This window comes from Taudactylus pleione, unplaced genomic scaffold, assembly GCF_031769625.1.
Source record: "Taudactylus pleione unplaced genomic scaffold, aTauple2 ptg000848l, whole genome shotgun sequence".
NCBI classification, from domain to species: Eukaryota; Metazoa; Chordata; class Amphibia; order Anura; family Myobatrachidae; genus Taudactylus; species Taudactylus pleione.
This window is the reverse complement of record NW_028285250.1, coordinates 686,631-713,749: the sequence shown is the minus strand read 5'-3', so window position 1 is coordinate 713,749 and position 27,119 is coordinate 686,631. Positions and strand designations below refer to the sequence as shown.

Here is a 27,119-nt window from a genome sequence, read left to right as displayed (position 1 = left end):
GTCTCAAGTCGTTGAATCCACCATGTTTAAAACTGCAATAATTTTAGGGACTTATCACCACCCCGTGTTTGTTTAGGGCAGAATCAAAATAACTGAGGCACTAATTACTGCAAGTCACTTGTGCTCAAGTATGGCTATCCATAAAACCTGGACTGTTAGTGTGCCTTGAGGACCATGGTTGGGAACCCCTGGTTTAGGGATATGATCAACAATAATATACTTCGTGGCAGCCACACTATAGCCAGCCTTTGCAAAATGGCGTGCCACCGGCTGGTCACTGTTGCCCACAGAAATGGTGGCATGGAAGGCTGACTGGTGCAATGCCATACATTCCCTGAGTGTCCTATTTTTCCCACATAAGCAAGGCCGCATGAGAAAGTGAGAAGATAAGCTATATATCTAGTAGTGCAGGTAACCCTGTATCTGATGGTAAATCTTTTACCACTATATGGGTGACAGAAGCTATCACTAACTGTTAAATACTAACATGTCAGGCAATTCAGGCATTTAAAGCACCCAATTTTGGGTCATAAAAAGTGGCTGCTAGCAACAACATCAAGGCCTGTAATATCTGTCCTGACTAGCCAGTCCCTGATGTTATGACCCCGTGTATAGAAGGGCATGACTCCACTATTTTGTAGTTTTAGTTCATGATCTGAGGTAATGATGGGCCAGTGTTTCTTCGTAGCTCTTTTAATTTTATCACTGTGTATTTAAGTGATTGACCCAAAGCATCCTTTTGTGTTTAGTCACTGGACTCACTTCTTTAGATCTTAACAACTGATCACGCGGTGTAGCCAAAGCTTTTTGCAAAGCTGCTTCCAATATAGTGGGCTCATACCCTCGCGCAAGAAATTTCAACTTCATGGTCTCCATATGTTTTTTTGCAGATAGATCATTACTACAGATTCTGCGTGCCCTAATAAACTGGGAATAAGGCAAACCCAGTTTACTTGATTTGGGGTGAAAGCTATTATAATATAGAATTGAATTTCTATCGGTGGGTTTGCTGTATAAAGTAGTAGATATTACTCCATCATAGATAAAAACTTGTACATCCAAATAATTGACACATTCAAAATCAGCACAAAATGTAAATTTACCAGGGCTATTAGATCCATTGTGTTTCTCAATAAACTTAACAAGATCATCCATTGTACCCGACCACATTAAAAAGATATTGTCTATGTATATGACATAGAACAAAATCCTGTCAGATACATAGACCTCATTAAAGAAGATGTCCTCCTCTACCATAAACATGTACACATTGGCGTATGATGGGGCCACATTGGACCCCATCGCACAACCAACGAGCTATAAGTATAACTTTCCATCTTACAGGAAAAAATTACATGTGAAGATCATCTCCAATAGGTCATGAATCAATTCCACATCTGGATCAGAATATACTTTACTTTCCAAAATCAATTTACGTACCACTCTTAAGCCATCATTGTTTGGAAGAACTGTATATAAGCTATTAATGTCTATGCTACATAGAATACTGTTATTCAGAACCTTACCCAGATTATTAAAACTGTTCAAAAACTTAGTTGTGTCGAGTAAAAATCTGGGGTGTTCCATCACACATGGCTGAAGAATAGCGTCAAGATACACTGAAGTAGCCTGGAACAATGATCCCCGGGCTGAAATAATCGGCCTGCCCGTGGGATTGTCCAGGCTCTTGTGTATCTTAGGCACAGGATATAGTATTGAGTGATAGGGTATTCCGGAATTAAAGCCATATACAGCTCTTGAGAAATAACACCTCGATCTGTAGCCATAATCAATATTTTTCTTAGTGCTTGCTTAAACATAGGGGAAGGGTCAGTGTCGAATACTCTATATACTTCAGTGTTAGATAGTTGTCTCTCGATGTCGGCCTTGTATTGTGATAAGTCCTGTACCACCACAGCACCTCCCCTATCCGCAGGACGAATAACAATATTAGAGTAAGATGCAAGATCTTTTAATGTTTTCCACTCGCCTGCGGTGAAGTTGCTGTGGGGTTTGGACATTATGTCACCCACAGATACACTCTTATGTACATCAGAAATTAGCCATGCATAAAAAGGTCTTAATTGCAGCATTATTTAAAATCGGGTCAAACCGTGATCTGCCCAATATTTACGTAATTGTAAAGGTATATCAGAGGCCTGATTTTTTATGGATGGTGGTGCTTTAGAGATATGAAAAAAACTCTTGTATCTTAAGTTGATGATTAAATTGATATTTTTCAATTTACCACCTTAATTCATCAAATTTGCCTGTTGGTACAAAGGAAAGTCCACGACTCAAAACAGAAGTTTCTAGCTCAGTTAACGGGTGAGAAGATAGATTAAACACTATTTCCTCCTTGTCAGGGGCGGTCTCCCTGCTCTTTTTTTCAACCGCGTCCACTGGTGCCCCGTCTAGGGCACCAAATTGCCACCACTTTCCCATAAAGGGATACCATCGCGTTTGTCCTTATGCTGAGCACTGTCAGAGTCACTAGTGGAATAACTGTATGGAGACATGACCCAATTTTCCCTGGGACTCCTGCTTGCTCGTTTATTGGAACGTTGGTATTCATTACGTCCACCATGTATCCAATTGTAGACCCGATTGTGCTCATAATCGGCTGTTACTTTTGTCATTTTAAGTTTTTTTGAACTGGATTAAGTCATGCTTATATTCTGAAACTAGTTTACTCAATTTATCCAGTCAGGAATTATTAGTATCAGCCTCAAATGTGGGTTTATGCGTGTTTACAGACACTTCAATTTTGTCTCTTATAATCGACAATCCCCTCTTTGCCTCTTCTATAACAGGTAACATTAAGTCATAACTGCACTTGTTCAGAACTGAAATCCATTTTTTACAAAAATTCAAACTGTATCGCCCTATAGTGGAACAGTGTTCAGAAGCGGGATATGCTTCTGTTTGTAATAGTCACTAAGGGCTCTATTTACTACAATCCGCATATTGAATGCAGATTGTAGTTTGATATTACCGAGTGAATTCGCATTGCGAATTCAGGCAATATCACAGGGATTTACCATAAATCCCTTACAGGGACAGAGCTTGCGATAAAGCTCTGTCCCTGCGGATCCCATCCGCACTCTAGTCGCGGTATTTTCGGAAAAAATACCGCGACTAAGAGCCCGCGCATGCGCCGACCCACCGTCGCTGCTACCCCCCACCGACGCTAAGCCCCACCCCCGCAATCGCGGACCCCCGCGACCCCCCCTCCCTTCATTACACTTACCTGCATCCTCCTGGCCTCCGGTGATCTTCTCCGGGCTTCCCGATCAGGTGATCTCCCATACTGCACTGGGGCCCGATCACCTGATGACCGGGCCGCAGTGCACTGTGGGAGACCAGCTGACCGGGGAGGAGCCATCACCGGAGGCCCGATCACCGGTCCTTGGAGTAAGGTAAGTAAAAAAAAATGTTTCAATTTTTTTTTTATTTTTTTTTCAGCAATCAGCTTGCGGTCTGTTTAGACCACATAGCTGATTACTGGTACCGGCTCCCGCCTCTGCTCTCCCCGTTAGAGCAGAGTGGGTGCCCGGTAACCGGGGGAGACCCTGGATAACGCAACCTCCAGGTGACGTTATTATCACAGGGCTTCCCCCGGTATTTTTTTACAATTTATTTTTAGTAAATCTGGTCGGATCACATTTCCCATTACAATTATGGGAAGTGCGATCTGCTTTACTAAAAATAAATGATACTTAGGGGTTGGAGTAGAATTTTACTAATTCTACTCCAATTGCCCTGTAATAACTACAGGTGAAACTAAAATAATGTGAAAAGGGTGTGAAAACACCCTTTTTCACTTTATTTTAGTAAAAAATAATGTTAATAAATAGAGCCCTAATAGTGACTCCATGATAGTAGAAGTCAATTTTGCGTTATTTTAATTTTAACCATTCACGGTAGAGACTTTGTAACGGCTTGGTTGCATTGTCATCACTAAATTGGTCCTTACATAGAATGGACTTGGCTTCAGAGTCTGAAAACATGACAGTGCTCCCCTGTGTCAATATAGCAATATTAATGGCCTCAAATGCCTTATCCAAGTTGTCATCATGTCCTTCAGCCATCACATGCAGTCATCCAAACAAAATAATCAAAATTTTTTTTTAAAAAACAACAACACTGTTATGCAACAGTGAAAATCCTGTATAGATGTGCTGCACTGATGATGTTATACACAACTTCAAGCAAGTGTCTAGTCTATGTTTACAAACAGCGGTCTCCATGGTTACGGGCACGGGGAGATGACGTCACATGTGAGCGCCATCCCTCTGGAAGTTGCCGGCAGCTTGGAGCCGCGTGACACGTGGTGTGGTGAAGGTGCTATAAAGTAAGTGGATTTATGTATTGTAAATTATTGTACTTTGAAGATGGAGGAGTAAACAGTACTCCGAAACGTTGGAGCATACTTACTTACCTGCCTGAGATTGATTTTTTCATCCGAGATCCACCGTTCATGTTATATATATATATAGAAATCACAGGGGCTCTGCACCAAAACCCCACTGTTTATTATTATTATTATTATTATTATTATTGTTGTTATTATGGTGAGTGCAGAGCCCCTGTGATTTCTATTTAAACAATGTGATCACATACCATGTTGCACCCCACATCTAGGAATGGTGAGTGCCGTGAATCAGTGATTTTTGTTTATTTGATTAATTTTTTTTAATTAATCATTTTGTGATCACATTTTCTCATGCACCCCTTTTAAACTGCTTAATCTAGCTTGTGTCAGCTGTTTTCCTAGGTGCTTTGCAACAGGTGTGCTTGGTGACTGTCTCACATTTAAATCAAAGTTGCTGTGAGCTTTAAACCTTGATAGCACACTCTTGAGTTTAACACTAAAGTGATGGCTATGTCCATATTATTCTGAGCAATAGAGCGGGGACTTGCAGTAAAGTGGGGTCCCTTGTCGGGGACTGCAAGCTTAAATGCATTGATCAATTCATGTACCAAAACCCCACAGTTTATTATTATTATTATTACTATTGTTGTTATTATGGTGAGTGCAGAGCCCCTGTGATTTCTATTTAAACAATGTGGTCACATACCATGTTGCACCCCAAATCTAGGAATGGTGAGCGCCGTGGATCAGTGATTTATGTATATATATATATATATATATATATATATATCTTAGGGATGTGCGCCAACCCTCGTGTTTTGGTTTTGGATCTGTATCTCCTTCAAGGTTTTGGATCTGGATCTGGTTTTGCAAACCACCCTCAAGTGTTTTGGTTTTGGATCTGGATTTTTTAAATAAAAAATAGATAAAAAGGGTCCGCTATCCTGGACCCTTTTATCATGGACAGATAAGCTTTCACATATTTTACTTCTTGTACGTTTTTTACCTGCATTTATTCGTGGATTTTGTTAAATAAAATTGTGTTTTATATATATGAGCTCTTTGGAGTGCTATATAAATATGGGGAACTTGCTGTAGTTCCTAAACTCCAGAGATTACAGTAATCCTTACCTATGCAGTGCTAAAACATTACACACGATGTTGTGCCTTATCTTTCTTTTCATGTACCATGAATTATGGTTGGTTAGGTGACCAAAGACAGTCTGATTAAGCTAATTTGTTTTTCTAACACGCCTACCATCACCTTTCACGTTATTTATTTAATATTTGCTCACTATTAGGCGCTTGGATTTTTCACAGAATATTGATATATATATATATATATATATATATATATATATATATATATACTTACCATACTATCCCTTTTAAACCAGGACACATTATGAATTGCACAGGTTTTGTGGCTCTGAGTCAAGTCTGCACTTCATCTGGTTTTTATCAGCCACAGAACCTCATGAGTAATTCATGAGCATCCCGGTTTGAAGGGATAGTATGGTAAGCCTATAAATATGTGTAGTTAGTAATTCAAGCAGCACTCATCAATGAATAACTCCAGGGCCAAGTCCTCACAAGAAATCATTCAAAACACTCACCAGACTCAGCATGGAAGAGGCAGGGACAGCACACGTTAGTGCAGTTACACTGTAACTTGATGTTTTGATACAATAAATGTCCCCAACATTTCTAGATTTATCAACTGACATTAACATATATTTATATTAGAAATGAGCGGGTCCGTTTCCCACCCGAACATTACAATTCCGAGTCGGATCCGAGTCCGGCTCGGGTTTTCCCGCCTAACTCGGAATCCAAAACTAGGCAAAACGTCATCATCCCAATGTCGGATACTCATGGGTTTTGGATTCTATAAAGGTCCCGGTGATCGGCGCCATTTTCACTCCGGCTATGGATAGTATACAGAGAACAGACGTGCTCTGTCCTGCTCTGTCTCTTCAAGGGTGCAGTGTTGTCGGGCTGGGGCTGCAGTACATAAAGGGGGGGTGCTGCAGTAACTGTAGAGCTGCTGCTGTGTTGTCCATAAAGGGACTGGGGCTGCAGTACATAGAGGGGGGGGGGTGCTGCTGTGGCCTTGTTGTCCTGTCAATCAAGGGGCTGCAGTACATAAAGGGCTGCTGCTGTGTTGTCCATAAAGGGCTTGGGGCTGCAGTACTTAAAGGGGAGCTGCAGTACATATAGGGGTGCTGCTGTGTTGTCCTGTCCATCAAGGGGCTAGGGCTGCAGTACATAAAGGGGTGCTGTGTCATCCAGGGGTGCTTTTCCCCAGTGTAAAAAAAAATAAAAACTTCATTAAAATTAATAATTATCATTCCACAAAAAATAAAAAATAAAAGTTCTTTTTTTGTGTGTGTGTGTGTGTGCTAGTTACGCTATTATTGCTCGGTGACACTGCCGGTCAGATTATCATCCACGTACTTGTGACTCTGCAGGTGGTCCATCCACACTCTGCAGGGGTGCTTTTTGTCCATAAAGGGGTGCTGTGTTGTTCATCAAGGGGCTGTTGCTTTGTCCAGGGGTGCTCTTCCCCAGTGTAAAAAAAAATATTGTTCGGTGACCCTGCCGACCACACCGCAGTTTGTCATCCACGTGTTGTGACACTATAAGTCGTAGCGCAGTGTGTTTTTCTTATTCATAAAAAATATTGTGACACTGTAAGTGGTAGCGCAGTGTTTTACTCATAAAAAATATTGTGACACTGTAAGTGGTAGCGCAGTGTTTTACTCATAAAAAATATTGTGACACTGTAAGTAGTAGCGCAGTGTTTTACTCAAAAAATCTTGTCACTGTAAGTGGTAGCATAGCGTGATATTCTTTTCTTATTCATAAAAAATATTGTGACACTGTAAGTGGTAGCGAAGTGTGTTATTCTTTTCTTATTCATAAAAATATTGTGACACTGTAGGTCATTGATTCCGCAGTGTAATATTTAAAATTGGTACAAACTGATGTGTGTGCTGTAACCCACTTCATTCATGTTTCTTGATATGGAGAACGATCAGTTGAGAGGAGAGCAGGAACCACATACTAGGGCTGGAGTGCCACCAGTCATGACGATACTAGTTTGTCTATGTCATTTACTAAAGCCGATGCCCAAGGGCATACAGGGCTTAAGTCAGGACATCTAAAATCAAAGAACCAATCTTTTTATTTAAAAAAATAACATCAAAGGGAAAGTTAGCTGTAGAAAGACATAAAATTGGCAAAATGCCTTTCACCACATGAAGTGGCAAGGAAAGGCTAAGGCCTTGGCCTTTATTTATGACTCTTGATTCTGCCTCTTATGATGATGTAAGCCCTTCTCCCTGTAGATGTTTCAAAATAATTACAATTGTTAAGGCACAGGAATCAATTGTTCGCAAAGAAATGTCACAAATCCCTGAGGAGAGTCTAAGTGTAAAACTGTACTCAAAGAAGAGCCTCCTTCCACAACTTGTACATCCTCTGCAAATGTGGGGATGAGCAGCACAAGTCAACAGGCGGACATAGAAATTGAGGATGCTTCTGTGGAAGTGCACAAGGATGAGGAGGATATTTGTGTAGCTGATGCTAATAAGGATGTTGATGATGAGGATGCTGATGATGAGGATGTTGTTGATGAGGATGTTGTTTGTGTAAATCAGGCCCCAGTGGAAACAGTTGCTGTCCGTGATAAGGCAAAGCCCATTGTCATGCCTGGGCATAAAATAAAATATCTACTTCTTATGTGTGGAATAATTTCTACCCAAATCTGGACAACAATTGTCAAGCCATCTGTAACCGTTGTCATGCCAGAGTAAGTAGAGGTAGGGACCCTAACCATCTAGGAACCTCCTTCCTGTTACGTCATCTACTGTGCATCCATCAAAAGTGTTTGCAAAATTCAGAAACTTTGGCTAAAAAAGTAACAACAAGCAGTCCAATGTCAGCTAGCTCCCTTCTCTCTGCTACATCCAAGCACCTGTCATCTTCACCAGCAACACCTTCAAAAACAATATCCTCAATCATGATCGGAAGAAGTCCTGCATCCAATTTGATAAGGCTAACTCAGTCCTCCCCTATCCTGTATTCCTCAGAAGAATCCTTGAGCACTATGCCTGCTGCTGCTGCTACTGCTGGGAGTGGATCTTCATCCTAGAAGGGGACCAGGAAGACTACTAGTAGTAGTTCTAAAAAACAATTGACTGTTAAACAATCCTTTGCAAGGGGGAGCAAGTACGACAGCAGTCACTCAGCTGCACAGCAGATCACTGACGCCATAACATCTATACTGGTATTAGATGGGCGTCTGATATCTGCCCTTAGTGCAGTGGGTTTTAGACAGTTAATTGAGGTCCTCTGTCCCCGCTACCAAATCCCATCTAGGTTCCACTTCACTAGAAAAGCAATTCCCAGCCTGTACAGGGACATTAAAAAAACTTAATTAGTGTCCTCCAAAATGCCATTGTACCCACTGTTCACATATATGTGGACAAGTGCAACAGGGCAAATGCAAGATTACATGTCTGTAACAGCCCTCTGGGTGGGTATATTTCCTTCATCGGCACCAACAGCAGCAGCATCTAAGAAAAAGCAGCTTATTCAAAAGCAGGCTACTCTGTAAATAACCGGTTTCACTAAGAGGCATACTGCTGACAACCTCTTAGAAAAACTCAGGGAAGTCATTGCAAAATGGCTTACCCCACTTGGACTCTCCTCCGCATTTGTGATTTCTGATAATGCCACCAATATTGTGAGAGCATTACAACTGGGTGAATTCCAACATGTTCCATGTTTTGCTCACACTATTAACTTGGTGGTGCAAATTTTATTTAAAAATGACAGGGCTGTGCAGGAGATGCTCTTCATGGCCCGCAAAATTTCTGGGCATTTTCGCCATTCAGCAGGTGCATGTTGAAGATTGCAGCACCTGCAAGATGTATTGAATTTGCCCTGTCACCAGCTGAAGCAAGAGGTAGTTGCGAGGTGGAACTCCACCCTTTATATGCTTGAGCGAATGGAGAAACAGCAAAAAGCCATCCAAAGCTACACAACAAAGTATGACATAAGAAGAGGAGGGGGACCGTACCTTACTCAAGCTCAGTGGAAAATACTTTCCGTGTAGTGCATATTGCTGAAACCCATCAAAGTAGTCACCTGTGAAGTGAGTTCAAACACTGCCAGCTTGAGTCAGGTAATTCACCTCATTAGACTGTTGGAAAAGCAGCTTGAGAAACTGAAGGTGGAGCTGAAATGAAGCAATTCTGCTAACAATGTCAAACTAGTAGTTCAAGTCCTTAAATCGCTTCACCAGGATTCAAGGGTTGTCAGGATCTTCCAATCAGAGCAATACATTTTGGCGACCGTGTTCGATCCTAGTTTTAAGTCATACATTGTGTCTTTATTCCCAACAGACACACATCTAAAGACATGCAAAGAGCTGTTGGTAAGCAAATTGTCAGCTCAAGCGGCACATGATGCAGCTAAGGCTCCTCCTGAACTTTCACAAAAAAAGTCCCACTGGTGATGCAGATGAGTCAACACAACCAAGTTTTGACATCTTGTCGGGTCTCAAAGAATTACCTACAATTAATGAGACCTCTACATTGACTCCATCTGATACGGTCACCATTCAAAGAATGGTTGAGGACTGTTTAAATGATAGCATCCAAATAGGCATGTCAGACAGTCCGTTTAACTACTGGCAGGAAAAAAAGGCAATTTGGAGGCCCTTGCATAAACTGGCTTTTCTTTACTTGAGCTGCCCACCCTCCAGTGTGTACTCAAAAAGAGTTTTCAGCACAGCCAAGAACCTTGTCAGCAATCGGCGTAGGAGGCTACTTCCTCAAAATGTGGAAAAGATGATGTTCATCAAAATGAACTACAAATTTCACAAGGAAGACCTTTACCGCCAATTACAACCAAGGATAATGCCATCTTGCACGTCTTTTCTTTGCATTATGTGCTGTGCGGGGTATTGCTGCCTGACATTTTTAATTTTATAGTTTATGAAACTGCCATCCTGTCTGCCACTGCTGTGTTGCAAAAGTTTAATAGATGTCCTATATTTTTTTAAACTGCAGTGCTTTTGTGCCGCTGCTCTGATGCTTACTTTTTTTTATAGTTTCATACTGTATTTAAATTAAAATCACAAATAGGTATACTTGCAACATACTCTTATGCCATTTTTCAACCTTGATTTGTAGATACCAACCTGGTGGGCTTGGTTTTCCTTGATCATAACAGCCATGTTTGGTCAGATGCAACTCAAACACCAAATGGAAAGGCTATTTTGTGATGGTATCTGGAGATGTTCTCTCTCCTCCCCTCCTAGCCTTCCCATCCATAATCCCAGAAGCACAATAACTGATTTTTAGTACCAGACTTTAAAAATCCCTCAGCCACCTTCCTGTTCAGAGCTTCCATTTTCTGTGCTGCCACAGACAACGGGCAAAATGTACTAAGCGGCGGGTTCTAAACCCCAGCAGTTTGGCGGCGGTTTTGCTATCTGCATATTTACTAAGGCCAAAACCGCTGCAAAACCACCATCAAAACATATTTTAGAATAGAATACAACTGGGCTGTCATTTAGAAACTGTCACCAAACCCCCGGGGTTTAGAACCTGCCATGAAACCGCCACCAAACCGCCGGGGTTTAAAACCCGCTGCTTAGTAAATTTTGCCCAGCATCTCCTGCATGCCCTTTCATTTTTTTTAAATACTGGACCACCACAAGAGCTCAACTGGGACAAGGACTGATGTGAATGAGTCAAATATTCTTTGAAAATGACTCCCTACCACCCTCCCTCATAATTTGCTTTGGAATCAAAAACTTTAATTAAATTTACTATGAATCAACCCTTCCTTTCCCTGCCGTCAGCTACATACATACTCCATCTTCCTCAGGCCTCTTGATTAATGATAACATATGTTTCCTTAAGTGCCATGTTTGAAGTTGAACTGCAACGTGTTTGTACCGCCCACTGCTGCCACTTAGCTTAGTCAACCAGCGAGCTTGGTGCAAATTATGGGCCTAAACTGGATGAAAACAATATTGTGAGGTGGTCAAAATTGAGTGGAAACGAGTGGAAATTTATGTTATTGAGGTTAATAATACTGTAGGAACAAAAACCGTGCACTGCGGGAGGGGATGCTAGGAGGGATCCCATTTCATCCCTATCACAGAGGAATACAGTATGAGTAATGCTGTCAAAACTCCAAAAAGCATTTCAGGTTAGTACATCCCGCCCGTAGTCAGTTTTGTTAGTGCATGGGAATATTGTCTTCAATATTTGTAAATGTCTATAGATACTGGGGGGGTTTTTGGACCACCTAATTTTTTTTTTATTATTATTTTTATTAATGACCATCTAACATCTGCCCTAAACTTTGAATAATATATAAAGCAACATTTTCCTATCCCACATCTGAAGTTTGTAGTTTTCATTATTCAATTCAGGATAGTTAACAGGACAATTTTGCTTCTATTTTTTGGCATTTGTTTAAATATAATGGTGAACTAAAGTAATAATGATTACGATAATAATAATACATTTCCATTTTTAAATTAGCCTAAACCTGCTTTGCTCTCTGGCAGTATTTACCAGATGACATTTTCTACCCTCCCAAAAAAACTACCTAATATTTATTTTCCAGTTGTTAAATAATGACTTTGTGTGATGGCACATACTCTGGTTGATAAGGGTTTCTGAAAGTTTTCAAGTGATCTATGTAAATATAATGTGTTTCACACCTGAAACTTTCCCTTAACTGACTTTCTTGTTTAGCCACAGAAGAATAACAATTAAACTCCAGTTTAAGCTGTGTCAGAATTGGTTGGAAAAAAAAAAAACACAAGTCATGAAGTAATTCCATTCACCAAAGTAAGAAGGTGCAAGTCTCATATTTTCATCTGTGATCCATAGGATTTTGGGAAATGACAATTCAGGGTGAGTATATAATAAAGGTAAAATTATAATATTACTATGCTATAGCATAGGATTTATTATTTTCTTTTTTTTTTCTTACAAAAATATAATAACAAATGCCTTCTTAAGCACATTTACCTATAAAACAGAGGGCCTGATTCGGCTTTGGAAATAGAGTGAGATTTAGCACTGTAACTGATCATGTTGGTGAAACCATGCTGCACTGCAGGTGGGACAGATTTTAAATGTGCAGAGAGATTTAAATTTGGGAGGGAGGTGTCCAAACTGACATCTAAAGTGCAGTGTAATAATAAAGCTGTGCAGTATTTGTGGGCTACATACAAAAGCAGCCAGTATTTACACTACATGCAAAATAATATATGTATTTACACCCCATGCATTGTAACATGGTTTGTCCAGGTTCACAGTTAAGAGCTAATTCTCACTCTATTCTAGGGATGTGCAGGCTCGGATAGGTTCGAGTTTGCACGTTGAGTTCGGATTTTTCCCTCCAAAAAAACGGAACTCAGAAAGAGGCTAAACGTCATCTTACATGGACGAACATCATCATTCCTGGACAAAAGTCCAGGAATGATGATGTTCGTCCATGTAAGATGACGTTTAGCCTCTTTCTGAGTTCCGTTTTTTTGGAGGGAAAAATCCGAACTCAACGTGCAAACTCGAACCTATCCGAGCCTGCACATCCCTACTCTATTCCCAAAGCTGAATCAGGCCCAGATTCCGCTTCTGGTGACTTCTTGGTTGGTTTGTATCCCTTAGGGCAACTTGGCATTTAGTTACAGTGCAATTGGGGCCTTTTGATGCTAGAGAGGCTTTTGATCGGTGCCTGCTTTATAAAGGTACTCACAGTGCGGTGCAAGGTCACTCAGCACCCTAGGCAAAACTTCAATCTACTCCCCAAACCACCATCAATACCCACTTCCCAACCCCTCAGATAAAAGTGCATCTTATAAGTTCCACAGCTGCCGCCTGAATTAAGTACAATTTTATGGTAGGCAGACTCAGTGGCACCCCCCCTCAGATTCTGGCACCCTAGGCAGCTGCCTAAAGCTGCCTAATGGTAGAGCCGGCCCTGGGTACTCATCACTAATAAATGTTTGTTTCATGCATCCTGGTTACACTGATCTCTACCTGGTTGTGACTCTGACTCTCTAGATTCATGCTTTCCCCCACCACCCACGTTCTCCTGTTCCTTTCTTGATCCATTTTTTCTCTTGCCCTTGTTCCGCCCTTCATCCATTTGTTCTTTCTTCAATCCTTTCCTTGTCTGCTGGAGTTTACAATAGATTCCTGGCAACTGGCGAGTAAAAGAGGCAAGAACAAACAGAGGCTCAACTGTGTCCAATGCCGCCATAACTAAACCCGAGGATGGAGGGTAAGCCCAATCTTCTGGGTTTAATCATTTTTGCTGAGCTACTGAACTTTTGAAATGTTATGGCTCCTATTCATTAAGTTATACATTCCATTCGCATACTCAAAAGTTTTTACCGGTGATAGTGCTTTCTTTTGTTTTGTTCTATACCCCAGGGTTACGGTAGGCAATAACACTCATGCCAGTGTCACCAGCGATAACCCTGCCAGTGTGAATATTCACCAGAGTAAATTTACTAATAGCTATGGTTGTGTTTGTACTACTGTTCTGTTATTGCTGCTAGGTCTCTATGGACAGTATGCTGACGCTGCATTCAAAGTGACAAACATGTAACAGTTATCAAGAAAGTCCATGTAACAAATGTAATTTGTGTTTGCCACATCAGAAAGGGAGCATTTTTGCATTGCCAAGAAATGACTACACTTAGTCTTCAGTAGTTCAAAGCACAAGAAAAGGAAATGTGTCATAGAGCACATTTATCTCTGCTCTCAGCAACCTCATGGAAATGAGCAAACTAAAGAAATTCTCAAAAATCTCTCACAATCTCACAGGGAGATAGAAATCCAAAATATATATTAAACTGAATCTGGTTCCATACAAAAAGGTCAACAATGAAAAGGTCGACAATGATTTGGTCGACACCAGCCAGAAGGTCGACAGTACGGAAGGTCGACAGGTTCAGAAGGTTGACATAAAAATCCCAACACTCCTAGTGCCATGATACAGCACTAATGTCCAATAAAATACAACACCTCTCTCTCTCATATATTGTGTGAGTATTGTGTGCCCAATAAGACAATTTTTTGATTAATCATTTAAACTAATTGAGAGTCCATTTTTTTTCTAGCCCAAATTCATTGAACAATAGTCGCTATAAGTCTGTAAACAATGACATATTCTGGCTCAATTGGTTCTGGACAGTTGAAAGCCCTATTTAAACTAGGGATGTGCGGGCTCAGATTAGTTCGGATTTTCCCGCCAAATTCTGAATTTTCCCGCCAAAACTCGGGTCTCAGAAAGAAGCAAAATGGCATCTTTCATGGACAAACATCATCATTCCTGGACAAAAGTCCATGAAAGATGATGTTTGTCCATGAAAGATGACATTTTGCCTTTTTCTGAGTCCCGATTTTTGGCGGGAAAAATCCGAATTTGGCGAGAAAATTCGAACGAATCCGAGCCCGCACATCTCTAATTTAAACTCATTCTGTTTTTTAACCATATCCCTGAGGAAGTTAAGTTACAACAAAATGCATTGGATGGTTCATGTGTTACTATCTTGGTCATCACACCCCTGGGTCTAACGCTCACTTGGATTACAGTTGTGGATTAGAGGTTTCATCCTCCAGGAGTTTGTAATATGCACATTTTTATGCATTAATGTATGAATTTTTAATCTTGTGTAGATTTTATTAAATATTGAAATTGCTACACTATGATAGGCCTTTGCCCATTTCTTCATGTGTTTGGTACCTGATTATAATTCCAGATATTTAAAGCCCTGTTTTCCTTACTGAATGAATTTGGAAGATCCTGAAAATCCGAACAGGCCTGACCCCGCTGGTCATGATATTTAAGCACCCATGGTCGGCCACTGCACTGACCATGGTGGGTGGTAATGCCTTCCATGAGGTATTCCCAGTACCCACATGACACCGTAGATTGAGGAATGTTGAATGTCCGCACAACTTCGGATATGAAATGTCCCATCCGTCAGGAACCCACTATTATGCACCTTTCGAACTCTGGGCCTGATTCATTACCGATCGCAACTGCAATTACGCGCACAGGAGGCCAATTGTTGTGTTCTGTGCGTGCGTATGCATCGCAATGCGTTTACGAGAATGGCTCACTGAGATCACACTGCGATCGTAGACACTACGCATATCCGACGCAGAGTGATTGACAGGAAGTGAGCGTTTGGGGGTGGTGATGGGGTGGGTTGGCGAAACGCAGGCGTGTCAAACAGGGGCGTGCATAAATTAGCCACTGCGATGCCATACACAGCTTGAGCTCTCACTGCGTGCGACAAGGTTAGCAATTCCTGAGTAAGGTCTGACCTTGTGCAATTGTGCGTGAGGCTATGATGTTACTCGATGTTACCAATGGTTTTGCTATTTTGCTAAGTATTACCGATGTAAGGGAAAGTGGGCGTCCTTATTTTGTGCTGTGACAGCTTAACGATTGCAAACATTAGCATATTTTCGCAATAGACCTGCGTGCGTAATCGCAGCTGCGATCACAATAGCGATTCGTAATGAATCAGGCCCTCTGTTAATTAACGTTGCCTTCCCATGAGCAGCCTAGCCGGGGTTTAAAAATAAATATATATATATATAATATATATATAGATACACACATATACAGTATGTCTATATAATAAGTGAGAAAGCATGCCTGTCTGTTTGTCCTTTATGCACAGCAGGAGTTTTGGACCTAGCTCCACCAAATTTGCCTCTTACATATTATACCACACAGTAATGCCCTTTACATATTATGCCACATAGTAGTAGTAGCACCCTATATAATGCATTATACCACACAATAGTAGTGCCCCTTACGGGATGCAGTCAGGAAGCCGACGGTCTCAATGCCATCCGCCGGCTTCCCGGCTGTCAAATCCCGGCAAGGTACTAATGACAGGCATCGACGGCTGTCATTAGACCTACGCCAGGAGTCTGACGGCCGGCATACCGAACGAAGGTAAGCCAGGCGCTGGGCGCGGACAGCCACGGTGGGGAGGATTAGGTTTAGGCTAGGGGAAGGGAGGGTTAGGGTTAGGCACTCCCGGGGGGGAGGGTTAGGGTTAGGTACCCCCCCGGGAGACTTAGGTTTAGGCTATGGGGAAGGGGGGGTTACGTTTAGGCACTTAGAGAGGGGTTAGGGTTAGACACTAGGGGGGGAGGTTAGAGTTAGGCATCCCTAAAGGAGGGTTAGGGGGGCAGGTTAGGTTAGTTAATACTTACCTTTACAGCTGTCAAGATCTTCACTGGTGCCGGTCTTCCGGCATTCGGGATTTTAACCGTCGGACGTAGGTCCGGCGGTATTTCATACCGATCCCCCCATTACACCTTATGCCCAGGGGCATTTCTAGAGAGGAGGGGGCCCATGTGCCATCTCTGTCATGGGCCGTCTCCTCTCAGTCCGGTGGCCGGCAGTGCACTGAGCACTAGAGTGTGCCTAGAGTCTATAGCGCATGCGCAGGTCACCGGAAAAATGGCAGTGGCATTTTCCCTGTACTGCGTATGCACAAAACGATGGGTAAATGTCCACAGCAGCTATTTTCCAGATGTTTTTACAGTGCTGGCACCACCGATGTGGGACTCCAGAAAGGTAAGTATAATATGGGTGCAAGGTGTGACCCAGGGGCCCGTGTGCACCGCACACCCTGCACCCATTATAAATCCACCCTTGCTTATGCTGCACAATGATAATAATAATAACATTATGCAACCCCAGCAACTCACCTCCCTGTGTCCATCCAGCAGCCTCTTCCCTCCGTGTGCTATCAGCATTCAGCAGTTGTGGAATTGGTGCCCGGCTACCAGCTTACTACAACTGGCACACCGGCAGGAAGCGGCAGACATGGACAGATAGCAATGGCCCAGCTTGAATCTGGCGCCTGTCGTGAACCAATCGGTGCTCGTGATACGGCAGCCAATCAAGAGCCACCACTGCTGATTGGCTGCCGGTCCTCGAGCTCTAATTGCCATGTGACCGGCGGCGCTGTCTCTCAATGTCTGCCTGCTGTGGTCCTTTTCAGGATCAATGGAATGGGGCTATAGGTGAGGAGGTGAGGACAATGTAAACAAATAAAAGCTGCAGGCATAGTTCAGGGTCCAGTCCTTCAACCTGAGCAACTGGGTATCCCAGCTAATATATATATAATAATATATATAATATATATATATATATATAATTACAAACAAATCAAATAAATTATAACCCATAAATGATTATACATCGCTGTAATCCACATGGACATGGGGATGGGCTGCTGTCCTGTAACCACATCCCTAACTGTGGCAAAGAGATTTCTGTGGAAAAGAGGAACAGCAGCGCCCAATAGTGACCAAGTGAATTATATCATTATAGTGTTTAGGAGGGATGGTGTCTGTAGCCAGCCATCCTTAGCCCCTCATCACCTTCCTCAGCCTCAGAGCCTCATCACCATTCTCAGACCAAAAGTCCCATATCACCTTGCTCAGCCTCACACCCTGATCACCATCCTCATACCACCATCACCTTCCATAGCCCACAACCACCATCACTTTCCTCAACCGTTAGTCCCATTACCTTCCCCAGCCCTCAGCCCCCTTCACCTTCCCCAGCCCTAAGCATCCTTCACCTTCCCCAGCCCTAAGCATCCTTCACCTTCCCCAGCATCTGTCACCTTTGCCAGCCCTCAGCCCCCTTTACCTTCCCCAGCCCTCAGCATCCTTCACTTTCCAGAGCATCCTTCACCTTTCCCAGCCCTCAGTCCCCTTCACCTTCCCCAGCATCCTATCCTCCACCTTTCCCAGCCCTCAGCCCCTTCACCTTCCCCAGCCCTCAGCATCCTTCACCTTCCCCAGCATCCTTCACCTTTCCCAGCCCTCAGTCCCCCTTCACCTTCCTCAGCATCCTCCACCTTTCCCAGCCCTCAGCCCCTTCACCTTCCCCAGCCCTCAGCATCCTTCACCTTCCCCAGCATCCTTCACCTTTCCCAGCCTCAGCCCCTTCACCTTCACCAGCATCCTCCACCTTTCCCAGCCCTCAGCATCCTTCACCTTCCCCAGCATCCTTCACCTTTCCCAGCCCTCAGCCCCCTTCACCATTCCCAGCCCTCAGCCCCTTCACCTTCCCCAGCCCTCAGCATTCTTCACCTTCCCCAGCCCTCAGCCACCTTCACCACCTTCAGCCGCTGCCCCCCCACCTTCCTCTGCACCCAGCCCCTCACCACCGCAGTGCAGTGACAGTGCACTGTGTGCCTGGCAGATGGGGATGATGTGCGGCGGCATGACTTATGACATCACGCCGCCACATTGCTTACTGGAAATGTCATGTCCGGCCCAGGTCAGGTCTGAGCTACAGGCAAGTCGAGCCCAGCACTGCCTGAGCCAGATTACAAAAGAGCTGGGCAGCGAATATGGGTACCGGCGGCCGCTGATGGAGTCAGCCATCCGTGGCCCTACTTTGTGCCCGTCTGGGCCTCGGGCCCTCTCTGGACCTCGGGGCCTTAGTCCACCCCTGTCGCCAGGCCTGGATGCAGGTGACCAAACAGAGAGCATGTGGGGAGTGAGAGAGAGAATTACATGGAATGAGAGAGATACTGTAGAATATGTGAGACATTAAGGAGAGGTGAACACGTGGTGAATAGCCTTACATCATATAACATGTTTTAAATAATACTACATACTACTAAAAATAATAACTACTGGGGGTCTGAGGCGGATCCCGTCTGTTCTATTCAAATTTCCATGCCCCCACTTCTACATTCCCACTTCGGTCACTGTAAGACACCAGAAGGTTTCCACAGCAACTAACAAAGGGCCTGATTCAGCAAGGAACGCACGCTAGCAGACGCACGCACCCAGCCGCTGCGAGAATATGCTAATCAATGCATATGCACGGAAACCACAGCACAAGATGCAGACGCCCAGCCCCAAATTAAACCGCCCATCTCCCTTCACTCACAGCCTGATCAGAAGGCAAGATAGCGTAAACATCGGTAACATCGAGAACCATCGACTACATTTGCATAATAGCGGTTGACCAGACCTCGCGCAGGATCTTGGCAACTTCCTGTGTGCATGGAGTCTCATCACTGCGTCGTCGCCCCTAAAATGGCATCCAAACGCACAGGCACACCTGCATTCGCACGACCACCCCCCGTCACCACCCATAAACGGCACTTCCTGTCAGTCAACATCGGAAGGGGTCAGCGTACATGCTGCGTGTAGTCTGCGTACGCTTACCAGCTCGCACCGGGTAGTTCGCGCATGCGCAGTATGGAAACATCGGCCAAGTGTGTGCGTTCTCTCCTGTGCATTCCTTGTTGAATCCAAAGTACAGAAACAGAGCAAAACAAGAAAACAGCGACTTTCAGCTTAACAAAACAAAACAATGCGGTACAAGAACATGGTATATAAACATTTGTGCATTAGTGGTCATAATACTCATATAATACTCAAATAAACAGCAGGGTGGTAGAAACCAAGTTGCTGTGATGAAAAGCACATGAAGGAAAAGCATGGAGGGGGCGTCTTTTGCCAGGGGGTGAGCCATTTGCCTGAGTCTTACCATGTGCAGGCGGGTCTCTCCCCTTTGCTGCTGCTTTTTCATCTTCTCTTTCCAGCTGCTGCTCCCAGAATGCCTTGCATCATGGACTGCATTCTGGGAGACTGGGACTCATATTTACAAACGGCCCCGCAGCCGTTTGTAAATATGGAGCCACGGCTGCCGAGGCTTATATATAACGGTCGGCAGCAATGTGCGGTCAGGTGAGGCAGAGCCTTTCCTGTCATACTTAGGGATACTCCAGAGTTTTGACTATAAAAATTATAAGAAAAATGTAAAGAAAATATTATAAATATCTTCTTTTGTATTATTCTAATCATTTCTATAGTGAAAACTCTGGAGTAAATAGGGGATGGCAGGTGAGGCACTGCCTCCCCTCCCTACCTTTTCCGCACATCCCTGGTCAAAACACACCAAATTTCCAGCACTATATAATGCTGCACCTTTGTATAATGCCCACATGAACCCTCAGGTTCATATATGTGTGTGTGTAAATTAGGGGTGTGCACCGGCCACTTTTCGTGTTTTGTGTTTTGGATCTGGATCTTTCTTCGTGTTTTGGATCTGGATTGGTTTTACCAAAACCACCCTTCCGTGTTTTGGGTTCTGGGTTTTGTGTTTTGGATCTGTATTTTTTTTTAAAAAAGCATAAAAACAGCTAAAATCACAGAATTTTTAGGTTTTTCTGCTCCTATGCTATTATTAACCTCAATAACCTTAATTTCCACTCATTTCCAGTCTATTCTGAACACCTCACACCTCACAATAGTGTTTTTATGTCCAAAAGGTTGCACCGAGGTAGCTGGATGACTATGCTAAGCGACACGAGTGGGCGGCACAAACACGTGACCCATCTAGGCGTGATACTGCAGTGGCAGACAGGATGGCAGTTTGAAAAACTAGGCCCCAAACTGTACATAATGCAAAGAAAAAAAAGAGGTGCAAGATGGAATTGTCCTTGGGCCCTCCCACCCACCCTTATGTTGTATAAACAGGACATGCACACTTTAACAAACCAATCATTTCAGCGCCAGGGTCTGCCACACAACTGTGGCTGAAATGATTGGTTCGTTTGGGCCCCCACAAAACAAGCTGGCAATTAATCTGTCCCTGCACAAACTGGCTCTAAAGAGGCAAGATGTCATCCTCATCCTCCTCATCCACCGATTCCTCACCCTCTTCAGTGTGTACATCCTCATCCTCACAAAGTATTAACTCGTCCCCACTTGAATCCACCACCACAGGTCCCTCTGTACGTTCTGGAGGCTGGTCTCCCTGGAAGAGCTGATAATTCATTTTGATGAACATCATCTTCTCCACATTCTGTGGAAGCAACCTCCTACGCCTTTCGCTGACAAGGTTCCCGGCTGCACTAAACACTCTTTCGGAGTACACACTGGAGGGGGGGGGCAACTCAGGTAAAATAGAGCCAGTTTGTACAGGGGCCTCAAAATTGCCTCTTTTTCCTGCCAGTACAGGTATGGACTGTCTGACATGCCTACTTGGATGCTGTCACCGATGTAATCCTCCACCATTCTGTTAATGGTGACAGTATCATATGCAGTGACAGTAGACATGTCAGAAATTGTTGCCAGGTCCTTCAGTCCGGACCAGATGTCCAAACTTGGTCCTGCCTGCCCTGCATCACCACCAGCGGGTTGCTTAGGATACCTAAGTTTTTTCCTGGCAGCCCCAGTTGCGGGAGAAAATGAAGAAGGAGCTGTTGACGTGTCACGTTCCGCTTCAGCTGACAGTGTGTTCACCAGCAGGTCTTTGCACCTCTGCAGGCTTGTGTCGGCCGGAAAGAGAGACACCACATAGGCTTTAAACCTAGGATCGAGCACGGTGGCCAAAATGTAGTGGTCTGATTTCAACAGATTGACCACCCTGGAATCCTGGCAAAGCGAATGAAGGGCTTCATCCACAAGTCCCACATGCCGAGCGGAATCGCTCCGTCTTAGCTCCTCCTTCACTTTCTCCAGCTGCTTCTGCAAAAGCCTGATGAGGGGAATGACCTGACTCAAGCTGGCAGTGTCTGAACTGACTTCACGTGTGGCAAGTTCAAAGGGCTGGAGAACCTTGCACAACACGGAAATCATTCTCCACTGCGCTTGAGTCAGGTGCATACCCCCTCCTTTGCATATGTCATAGGTGGATGTATAGGCTTGTATGGCCTTTTGCTGCTCCTCCATCCTCTGAAACATATAGAGGGTTGAGTTACACCGCGTCACAACCTCTTGCTTCAGGTGATGGCGGGGTAGGTTCAAGAGTGTTTTGCTGGCGCTCCAGTCTTCGGCACGCAGTCGCTGAATGGCGAAAGTGGCCAGAAATTTCTCGGGCCACCCAAAGCGTCTCCTGCACGCCCCTGTCGCTTTTCAGAAAATTCTGCACCACCAAGTTTATTGTGTGAGCAAAACATGGGACGTGCTGGAATTTGCCCAGATGGCGTTGTCAGATATCACAAATCCCCAGGAGAGTCTAAGTGGGGTAAGCCACTGGGCGATGATTTCCCTCAGTTTCTCTAAGAGGTTGTCGGCGGAGTGCCTCCTACTGAAACCGGTGATACACAGCGTAGCCTGCCTTGGAACGAGCTGGCATTTCTGAGATGCTGCTACTGGTGACGCTGCTGCTGTTGCTGCATAAGGTGATACATCTACCCAGTGGGCTGTCACAGTCATATAGTCCTTAGTCTGCCCTGTTCCACTTGTCCACATGTCCGTGGTTAAGTGGACATTGGGTACAACCGCATTTTTCAGGACACTGAGGACACTTTTTCTGACGTTTCTGTACAGTCTCGGTATCGCCTGCCTAGTGAAGTGGAATCTAGACGGGATTTGGAACCGGGGACACACTACCTCCATCAATTGTCTAAATCCCACTGCACTAATGGCGGATACCGGACGCACGTCTAACACCAACATAGCAGTCAAGGCCTCAGTTATACGTTTTGCTTCAGGATGACTGCTGTCGTACTTCATCCTCCTCGCTAAGGACTGTTGGAGGGTCAATTGTTTAGTAAAAGTAGTGGTGTTCCTACTTCCTCTCTGGGATGATGAACGACTCCCAGCAACAGCAGCAGCGGCAGCAGTAGGCGTAGCAATGCAGGATCCTCCGGAGGAATCCCGGATAGGAGAGTCAGTCATGCCAGTGACATGGCCTGCAGGACTACTTCCGATCCTGACTAAGGAGGAAATTGACGAGGAGGGAGTTGACGGTGTGGTTTGCAGGCGCTTGGATACAACAGGACAACGGGATTTAGGTGTCCCTGGACTGCTTACGGTCTTAGCCAAAGTTTCTGAACTTGACAGTAACTTTTTATGAACGCGCTGCAGGTGCCGTATAAGGGAGGATGTTCCTAGGTGGTTGACGTCCCTACCCCTACTTATTTCACCTTTACATATGGTACATATGGCAAGACAGTTGTTGTCCAGATTTGGATAGAAATATTGCCAGACCAAAGAGGTGGAATGTTTGGTCTTCTACCCAGGCATGACCGTGATGGGCTTTTTCATCCCACGGACAACAACTGTCTCCCCCGGAGCCTGATTTAAACAAACCACATCACCATCAGAATCCTCCTCGCCAACTTCCTCCTCAGCGCCAGCTACACCAGTATCCTCATCCTGTTGTACTTCAACAGTGACATCTTCAATTTGCATATCAGCAAGTGGACTGTGGGTGCTCCTTTCAGCACTTGCAGGGGGCGTGCAAATGGTGGAAAGAGCCACCTCTTCCCGTCCAGTGCTGGGAAGGTCAGGCATCGCAACCACCACCACACTTGGACTCTCCTTGGGGATTTGTGATATCTTCTTAGAAAGCACAGTTCTTCGCTGTGCTTTTGCCAGCTTAACTCTTTTGATTTTTTTAGTGGGAGGAGGGCTTCCATCGTCATGTGAAGCTGAACCACTAGTCATGAACATACTAGGGATCGACCTTAGCCGTTCCTTGCCACTCCGTGTCGTAAATGGCATATTGGCAAGTTTACGTTTCTCTTCAGCTGATTTAAATGTTTTTTTCAAGGTCATTTTCCTGAACTTTGTAATTTGGGATTGTATGTGCCCTCTATTATGACATTGGGCATCGGCCTTGGCAGACGACGTTGATGGCATGTTATCGTCTATGTCATGACTAGTGGCAGCAGCTTCAGCACTAGGAGGAAGTGGTTCTTGATCTTTCTCTATTTTATTTTTATCGGAGAAAGTTTGGTCCTCCATTTATGTTATATCGATTTGATATATACGTGCGGCTAAACACAGAAAATATTTTTTTATTTTTGCTGGAGAGTAGTGCACTTTGTGGGTTACACCAGCCTTTAAGAAATGAGCCAGCCGGCCCTTTACTTATGGGACACAGGCGCACGCTTGGCGCTGCTCCTTTGTTGATGCACGTGCGGCTACTGCGCACACAATTCACAAACACAGAAAATATTATTTTTTTGGTTTGGAGTGTACTTTGGGGGTTACAGCACCCTTTAACGGTCAAGCCAGCCGCCCTTTACTTATGACACAGGCGCACGCTTGGCACTACTTTGTTGATGCACGTGCGGATACTGCGCACACAATTCACAAACACAGAAAATATTTTTTTTTTTTGGTTTGGACTGGAGTGTACTTTGGGAGTTACAGCACCCTTTAATGGTCATGCCAGCCGGCCCTTTACTTTTGACACAGGCGCACGCTTGGCGCTGCTCCTTTGTTGATGCACGTGCGGCTACTGCGCACACAATTCACAAACAGAAAATATTTTCTTTTTGGTTTGGAGTGTACTTTGGGGGTTACAGCACCCTTTAACGGTCAAGCCAGCCGGCCCTTTACTTATGACACAGGCGCACGCTTGGCACTACTTTGTTGATGCACGTGCGGATACTGCGCACACAATTCACAAACACAGAAAATAATTTTTTTTTTGGTTTGGACTGGAGTGTACTTTGGGAGTTACAACACCCTTTAACGGTCAAGCCAGCCGGCCCTTTACTTATGACACAGGCGCACGCTTGGCGCTGCTCCTTTGTTGATGCACGTGCGGCTACTGCGCACACAATTCACAAACACAGAAAATATATATTTTTTTGGTTTGGAGTGTACTTTGGGGGTTACAGCACCCTTAATGGTCAAGCCAGCCGGCCCTTTACTTATGACACAGGCGCACGCTTGGCACTATTTTGTTGATGCACGTGCGGATACTGCGCACACAATTCACAAACACAGAAAATATTTTTTTTTTGGTTTGGACTGGAGTGTACTTTGGGGGTTACAGCACCCTTTAACGGTCAAGCCAGCTGGCCCTTTACTTATGACACAGGCGCACGCTTGGCACTACTTTGTTGATGCACGTGCAGCTACTGCGCACACAATTCACAAACACAGAAAATTATTTTTTTTTTGGTTTGGACTGGAGGGTACTTTGAGGGTTACAGCACCCTTTAACGGTCAAGCCAGCCGGCCCTTTACTTATGACACAGGCGCACGCTTGGCACTACTTTGTTGATGCACGTGCGGCTACTGCGCACACAATTCACAAACACAGAAAATTATTTTTTTTTTGGTTTGGACTGGAGTGTACTTTGGGGGTTACAGCACCCTTTAACGGTCAAGCCAGCCAGCCCTTTACTTATGACACAGGCGCACGCTTGGCACTACTTTGTTGATGCACGTGCGGCTACTGCGCACACAATTCACAAACACAGAAAATAATTTTTTTTTTGGTTTGGACTGGAGTGTAATTTGGGAGTTACAGCACCCTTTAACGGTCAAGCCAGCCGGCCCTTTACTTATGACACAAGCGCACGCTTGGCACTACTTTGTTGATGCACGTGCGGATACTGCGCACACAATTCACAAACACAGAAAATATTTTTTTTTTGGTTTGGACTGGAGTGTACTTTGGGGGTTACAGCACCCTTTAACGGTCAAGCCAGCTGGCCCTTTACTTATGACACAGGCGCACGCTTGGCACTACTTTGTTGATGCACGTGCGGCTACTGCGCACACAATTCACAAACACAGAAAATTATTTTTTTTTTGGTTTGGACTGGAGTGTACTTTGGGGGTTACAGCACCCTTTAACGGTCAAGCCAGCCAGCCCTTTACTTATGACACAGGCGCACGCTTGGCACTACTTTGTTGATGCACGTGCGGCTACTGCGCACACAATTCACAAACACAGAAAATAATTTTTTTTTTGGTTTGGACTGGAGTGTAATTTGGGAGTTACAGCACCCTTTAACGGTCAAGCCAGCCGGCCCTTTACTTATGACACAAGTGCACGCTTGGCACTACTTTGTTGATGCACGTGCGGCTACTGCGCACACAATTCACAAACACAGAAAAAATATTTTGTTATTTGGTTTGGAGTGTACTTTGGGGGTTACAGCACCCTTTAACGGTCAAGCCAGCCGGCCCTTTACTTATGACACAGGCGCACGCTTGGCACTACTTTGTTGATGCACGTGCGGCTACTGCGCACACAATTCACAAACACAGAAAATATTTTTTTTTTGGTTTGGAGTGTACTTTGGGGGTTACAGCACCCTTTAGCGGTCAAGCCAGCCGGCCCTTTACTTGTGACACAGGCGCACGCTTGGCACTACTTTGTTGATGCACGTGCGGCTACTGCGCACACAATTCACAAACACAGAAAATAATTTTTTTTTTGGTTTGGACTGGAGTGTACTTTGGGGGTTACAGCACCCTTTAACGGTCAAGCCAGCCGGCACTTTACTTATGACACAGGCGCACGCTTGGCACTACTTTGTTGATGCACGTGCGGCTACTGCACACACAATTCACAAACACACAAAAAATATTATTTTTTTAGCACTTGGGGGGAGCACCCCTGATGGACAGAGCACCCCCTGGACTGGGACACTACACAGGACTTTGGAGTGGACACAGCCCCTATGGAGAACTGACTGCACAACACAGTCCAGCCAGCCCCTATGGACTTTGAAGTAGTGGACACAGCCCCTATTAACAACAGCAGCACAGCACAACACAGCCAGCCCCTATGGACTTTGAAGTAGTGGACAACAGCAGCACAGCGCAGCACAGCACAACACTACTCTGCACTGCACTACACTACACTACACAGCCCAGCCAGCCCTAACTCCCACCCTCCCTCTTCACTGTCCACAGCCGAGTGAGAAAAT

The 27,119-nt window shown here is 44.4% G+C and overlaps 1 protein-coding gene across 3 annotated transcripts in view; it reads left to right on the top strand.

Annotated features, from left to right (window-relative positions):
• The window catches only part of CXCR5 (C-X-C motif chemokine receptor 5), a 70,091-nt gene that overhangs the window by 5,050 nt on the left and 37,922 nt on the right, over nt 1-27,119 (top strand). The window contains exon 2 of one of the 3 annotated variants that reach the window (XM_088458736.1): nt 12,160-12,321. The gene's annotated coding sequence lies outside the window, so the exon portion shown is untranslated. Of the gene's footprint in view, nt 1-12,159; nt 12,322-13,633; nt 13,697-27,119 lie in introns of those variants that run through there. The other 2 variants (XM_088458734.1, XM_088458735.1) reach the window with 2 other exon arrangements.